The sequence below is a fragment of the Oncorhynchus kisutch genome, linkage group LG1 (genome assembly GCF_002021735.2).
Source record: "Oncorhynchus kisutch isolate 150728-3 linkage group LG1, Okis_V2, whole genome shotgun sequence".
Taxonomy (NCBI): domain Eukaryota; kingdom Metazoa; phylum Chordata; class Actinopteri; order Salmoniformes; family Salmonidae; genus Oncorhynchus; species Oncorhynchus kisutch.
Genome location: NC_034174.2, coordinates 43,525,733 through 43,532,564, shown reverse-complemented (window position 1 = coordinate 43,532,564; position 6,832 = coordinate 43,525,733).

Sequence of the window (6,832 nt, the reverse complement as noted above, 5' to 3'; positions counted from 1 at the left end):
TTGAAGAGTTAGCCTCTGTTAGAAAAGCCATTACTATTGCTCTCTATACACCCACAGATTAATAAAGACAAATTACTTAAATTACTTATATTACTAGTTCCATTATGTTTGTTCATAGACGTTGTGTATAAATGATCGACTGACATACAATGAAAGGATAGTACAGCCTCCATTGTGTTTTATGCAATGCAAGTACAAAACTGTTTACAGTTCAAGTTAAGGTGTCAAATGAGGGGAAATCATTTCCCCTATAACTCCCACAAAGCACAGAGAGAGAGAGATTTGATTTAAGGGATAACATTATGGGATAGAGACAGACATGGGTGATCAACACAGAAAGAACATTGTGAACTACATTTTTAAAAGCCTTTTGTGTCCCCATGGCCCATATTCGAACGAAAAGGGGAATCTGCGAACAGATAGATAAACGAATAAACAGATTAGTGGAATAGCTAGATACACTGTATATGAATGAGCTCCAGTTCCTGGTCCAGCTATGCCCACTCATGCAGGCTGGCTGGGTTGCCATGGGAATTCCCAGGAAAGACAGGAAGTTGGAGCATCTTGGGTGTTTGGAGGGAATTTAGGGCAAGACTTTCGCTTGTGACAGCCAGACAGAGGAAATGCATCCTAAACAGATTCATACACACACACACACCTGCTGAACACACAGACAAAAACAAGGTCAGAGTATTTTGTATTGAGGCTAAATGTTTTATTTAAACTTTATTTAACTAGGCAAGTCAGTTAGGAATACATTCTTATTTACTTTGAAGGCCTAGGAACAGTGGGTTAACCCTCTTTTTCAGGGGCAGAACAACAGATTTTTACCTTGTCAGCTCAGGGATTTGATCTAGCAACCATTTGGTTACTGGCCCAAGGCTCTAACCATTAGGCTACCTGCCGCCCCAAGGGCCAAACATTGTCTTATTACCGTGATAACACAGTGCCAGATGATGGTGCTCTGCTGTTTGGTGTGCAAATATATTGAAATGACTATCACCTCTGCAGGAGAACATTTACAGAAATGGAGTATCCAGAATTAACAATGATAGGCATGGTATTCAGGATGCAAACTCACCACTGGACACCAGCAAGCTCGGTCTCTGGACCCAAGCAAGCTCTGTGCACGCACACATATGTGTACTCACACAGAGGGAGTAATGCTCCATTTTAGGATTACAGTGTGCTGGCATAAAATAAGACACAACTCGTATTAAGCCTAGGATTAGTTCCCTTTATACACACACACTCTCTACATCTATACGCACATGCACACACACATTGAAACAAACGATTGCCTTAGTGTTCAACCGACACCAATTTGCATCTCATATTATCCCATCTATCTCGAATTTACATGACCTGAAGTAGATTAAAATACTTCAATTAGTGTCGTATTATGGACCATGCACAAAGGTGAAGTTATGGACAGAGAAAATATTTGATTCCCGATTTCTAAGCTGAGTTTAACATATTTTCACATGATTTTGAGGTTTATTTTGGTTTAAAAAAAGTTGATTTGATATGTAAGAGCTTGTGTAATTGTTGACTTCACCATATACTGTCAACACAATGGATTTATCATATACCAAAAACAACCACTGCAAGGCTGAACCAAAATCTTCTCATCCATCCTTTTCAACCAAATTGGCCATTTGGAGGAGAGTTGTTCAAATGAAAGATGATGGATGATGGACACAATACATTTCAAAATGGTTTCCCAAAATCAAATCAAATTTTATTTGTCACATAAACATGGTTAGCAGATGTTAATGCGAGTGTGGCGAAATGCTTGTGCTTCTAGTTCCGACAATGCAGTAATGACCAACGAGTAATCTAAGCTAACAATTCCACAACAACTACCTTATAAACACAAGTGTAAAGGGATGAAGAATATGTACATATAGATATATGAATGAGTGATGGTACAGAACGGCATAGGCAAGATGCAGTATATGGTATAGAGTACAGTATATACATATGAGATGAGTAAGAGTTGAGTCAGTATGTTGGCAGCAGCCACTCAATGTTAGTGATGGCTGTTTAACAGTCTGATGGCCTTGAGACAGAAGCTGTTTTTCAGTCTGTCGGTCCCTGCTTTGATGCACCTGTACTGACCTCGCCTTCTGGATGATAGCGGGGTGAACAGGCTGTGGCTCGGGTGGTTGTTGTCCTTGATGATCTTTATGGCCTTCCTGTGACATCGGGTGGTGTAGGTGTCCTGGAGGGCAGGTAGTTTGCCCCCGGTGATGCGTTGTGCAGACCTCACTACCCTCTGGAGTGCCTTACGGTTGTGGGCGGAGCAGTTGCCGTACCAGGTGGTGATACAGCCCGACAGGATGCTCTCGATTGTGCATCTGTAAAAGTCTGAGTGCTTTTGGTGACAGGCAACATTCTCTTCAGCCTCCTGAGGTTGAAGAGGCGCTGCTGCGCCTTCTTCACCACGCTGTCTGTGCGGGTGGACCAATTCAGTTTGTCCGTGATGTGTACGCCGAGGAACTTAATATTTGTCATGATAGCACATTGGTAGTAGTCAGTGAGAAAAACAAAGCTAAGCAGGGCTTTATTTAAAACCCTGGACGAGAGACCCGAGGCAAAGCTATATCAGCTGTCCAGTAGGCAGTGGCGCTGCCAAGGGGTGGTCAGGAGGGGGGGGCCACTGGCCCCGCGAGTCGCATATGCATAATATGCTTTTGAGTATGCATAATATGCCTCTATCTGATATTTTACATTAGGTACTATTCATTTAAATCAATAATGCATATTTTCACAAAAGTTCATCTGAAAGAAAATAACAAATGCATAGCCAGCCAGCTGCTTTTGACCGCCCGTCATTGCGTCCCACTCCAACCCCTGTCACCCCTCCCCCGGCCTGCTACTGCTGAGCTCAGCTGGCAGCTGCCTGCAGAGTTAAGTTGAGACCACCAGACTGCTAACGGGTACAACAACTTATACAAAAAAAAAATGATGTATTCAGGAAACTGTTCTTTTTTTTTGACGGTGTCAAATTACCTAGCTAGCTAGCTGGCTTACGTTAGTTAGCGAGCTAGCAAAGTTACTTAGATAAATTAGGCATTGGGGGAACTTAGCTAGCTCATTTATTCCTTAAGGTTACTCTGCAGCTTAGGCAGTTATCGTAGCTTTCTAGAACGATTTTTAAACCACCTGATGAACTTAGGACTGCCAGAGCATCTAAAGTTAGCAAGCTGACGTTATGGGCTGGTATAGCGTTAGCTTACTAGCAACGATTAGTCACTGTAGCTGTGTCAATTTGCAGGCAATGAAGAGAAAGTCCACGGATCTCTCCTTGCTTTAAGATCAAAAGTAGTACAGGGGAGACGCAGCCGACAGGGGAGCAGCAGCAGAGGGTTAGCGTTAGTGAGGATGCAGTCGAAGCCAATGAACAGGCAGAGGCAGCAAGAGAGCATGACAGAACAGAGGCAGAACATGACAGCGATGAACAGGCCCAGGCAGCATCAATGACAGAGCACAGTGAAGAACAACAGACAGCAACATGGCACTAAAGTGCGGAACAGGCAGCAACTCGAGCTCGAGCTATTCAACCCGTTCCTGGACCAACAGGTGAAGTGTGTGACAGTGCCCCTGATAATGAAATGGATGGCTAGAGACTAACTTATCTGAATAAATGTATGGTTATAGCGTGTCTACATTTAGTTATGAGTCATTAAATAATCACATAAAGCCTTCTGATTCATGTTTATTGGTATTTGAGTTTGAATAGTCTGAATAGAATTGTCTATAGGCAAATATTACAAATGTAATTGGTAATTACTATGGAGAGTGGCCAGCTACTCATGTGATGATTATTATTAATTATTATGGTTATTATTATTTTTAAATCTGAATAACTGATTTTGCCTATTGTTTCATCCTAGATATACAGTGGGGCAAAAAAGTATTTAGTCAGCCACCAATTGTGCAAGTTCTCACACTTAAAAGATAAGAGAGGCCTGTAATTTTCATCATAGGTACACTTCAACTATGACAGACAAAATGAAAAAGAAAATCCAGAAAATCACATTGTAGGATTTTTAATGAATTTATTTGCAAATTATGGTGGAAAATAAGTATTTGGTCAATAACAAAAATGTATCTCAATACTTTGTTATATACCCTTTGTTGGCAATGACCGAGGTCAAACCTTTTCTGTAAGTCTTCACAAGGTTTTCACACACTGTTGCTGGTATTTTGGCCCATTCCTCCATGCAGATCTCCCCTAGAGCAGTGATGTTTTGGGGCTGTTGCTGGGCAACGCGGACTTTCAACTCCCTCCAAAGATTTTCTATGGGGTTGAGATCTGGAGACTGGCTAGGCCACTCCAGGAACTTGAAATGCTTCTTATGAATCCACTCCTTCGTTGCCCGGGTGGTGTGTTTGGGATCATTTTCATGCTGAAAGACCCAGCCACGTTTCATCTTCAATGCCCTTGCTGATGGAAGGAGGTTTTCACTCAAAATCTCACGATACAAGGCCCCATTCATTCTTTCCTTTACATGGATCAGTCGTCCTGGTCCCTTTGCAGGAAAAACAGCCCCAAAGCATGATGTTTCCATCCCCATGCTTCACAGTAGGTATGGTGTTCTTTGGATGCAACTCAGCAATCTTTGTCCTCCAAACACGACGAGTTGAGTTTTTACCAAAAAGTTATATTTTGGTTTCATCTGACATTCTCTCAATCTTCTTCTGGATCATCCAAATGCTCTCTAGCAAATTTCAGACGGGCCTGGACATGTACTGGCTTAAGCAGGGGGACACGTCTGGCACTGCAGGATTTGAGTCCCTGGCGGCATAGTGTGTTACTGATGGTAGGCTTTGTTACTTTGGTCCCAGCTCTCTGCAGGTCATTCACTAGGTCCCCCCATGTGGTTCTGGAATTTTTGCTCACCGTTCTTGTGATCATTTTGACCCCACGGGGTGAGATCTTGCGTGGAGTCCCAAATCGAGGGAGATTATCAGTGGTCTTGTATGTCTTCCATTTCCTAATAATTGCTCCCACAGTTGATTTCTTCAAACCAAGCTGCTTACCTATTGCAGATTCAGTCTTCCCAGCCTGGTGCAGGTCTACAATTTTGTTTCTGGTGTCCTTTGACAGCTCTTTGGTCTTGGCCATAGTGGAGTTTGGAGTGTGACTGTTTGAGGTTGTGGACAGGTGTCTTTTATACTGATAACAAGTTCAAACAGGTGCCATTAATACAGGTAACGAGTGGAGGACAGAGGAGCCTCTTAAAGAAGAAGTTACAGGTCTGTGAGAGCCAGAAATCTTGCTTGTTTGTAGGTGACCAAATACTTATTTTCCACCATAATTTGCAAATAAACAAATTTAAAATCCTACAATGTGATTTTTTTTTTTTTTTTCATTTTGTCTGTCATAGTTGAAGTGTACCTATGATGAAATTTACAGGCCTCTCTCATCTTTTTAAGTGGGAGAACTTGCACAATTGGTGGCTGACTAAAAACTTTTTTGCCCGACTGTATGCCAGTCAAGAGCAGAGGGGCCCAAACAGCCACATCTGAAGTTTTTCCCTCTGACCCTTCAGGGGGATAGAAGACGGAGCTTCATAAAAGAGCTGGAGTACTCTCAGAGTAAAGACTCTGTCCACTGCTATGCCTGCCGGCACTTCAGTCTCCCCTCCTCGGGCGATTCAGTGTTTATATCTGAAGAGGGGTTATTATAAATTACATTTTAAAAAGGAAACTTACAAAGATGGGGGATTTTGTAGGCCATGCCAAATCAGAATCACATACTAATGCTATGTTAGTGTCACGACTTCTGCCGAGGTTGGCTCTCCTGCCCGTTCAGGCGGTGCTCGGCGGTCGTCCTACTAGCCACTACCGATCCCTTTTCGTGTATCTGTTGGTTTTGTCTGATTGGTTTCACCTGTGTGTTGTTTAGTTAATTAGTGTCTGTATATAATGTAGGTTGTCCCACACTTGTTTTGTGCGGGATTGTTTATTTTGTCATTCATTTTCGTCTGTCTGTGTTATTGTGTTTCTTATTCTCCGGTTAGTCTGTTATCCTGTGTTGGATAATTTCACCCTGTGTGTGTTTGGGTTGACCGTGTTTGTTTGTTCACCGGAGAATAAACTTTATTATCGCATTCTGCTCTCTGCGCCTGATTCCACCCACCTTGATTAGACGTGACAGTTAGCATGGGCAGAATATGAAAAGTCGAATGCAAGCAAATGCTCTCTCTCCGCCTCCTTAAATGCAGAATATAATAAATTAGTGAGGGAAAAAAAGAGAGCACATTAAAGCTGTTGGAGAAACCCTGCTCCTCACAGCTACGCAAAACGTTGCACAGAGAGCACATGAAGAAACGGAAGGTCAGAATAAAGGACATTTCCTCTCTATTATGGAGCTGCTAGCCAAGCATGATCACACAGTCAAAAGAAAATGACAAGTCAAAGAAATGCAGCATACCTTGGCCATAGAACACAAAACAAAATAATTGATTGCTTGGCTGAATTGGTCCGCATAACTAGTGAAGTTGCACAGTGAGGCTTTCAGAATTATGGTCGACGAGACCAAAGACATTAGCAAGAAGGAACAGATGTCCTTTGTATTTCAATACAATGGGTCAGTATGTACTACACAGGTGTGCAAGCACACATTAAATCAGAGGCCCCATTAGCTTTTTATGTTCACTGCAATGCACATTGCTTAAATATAGTATTAGTTGACAGTGTGAAATGCATCCCCGAAGCCTTTTGTTTCTTTTCTCTTTCGCTGAAACTGTATGTCTTTGTGCCGGGGTCATATGTGCACCAAAGGTGGCTAGGGGTACAGAGGGAGATGTTTCAGGGGGCC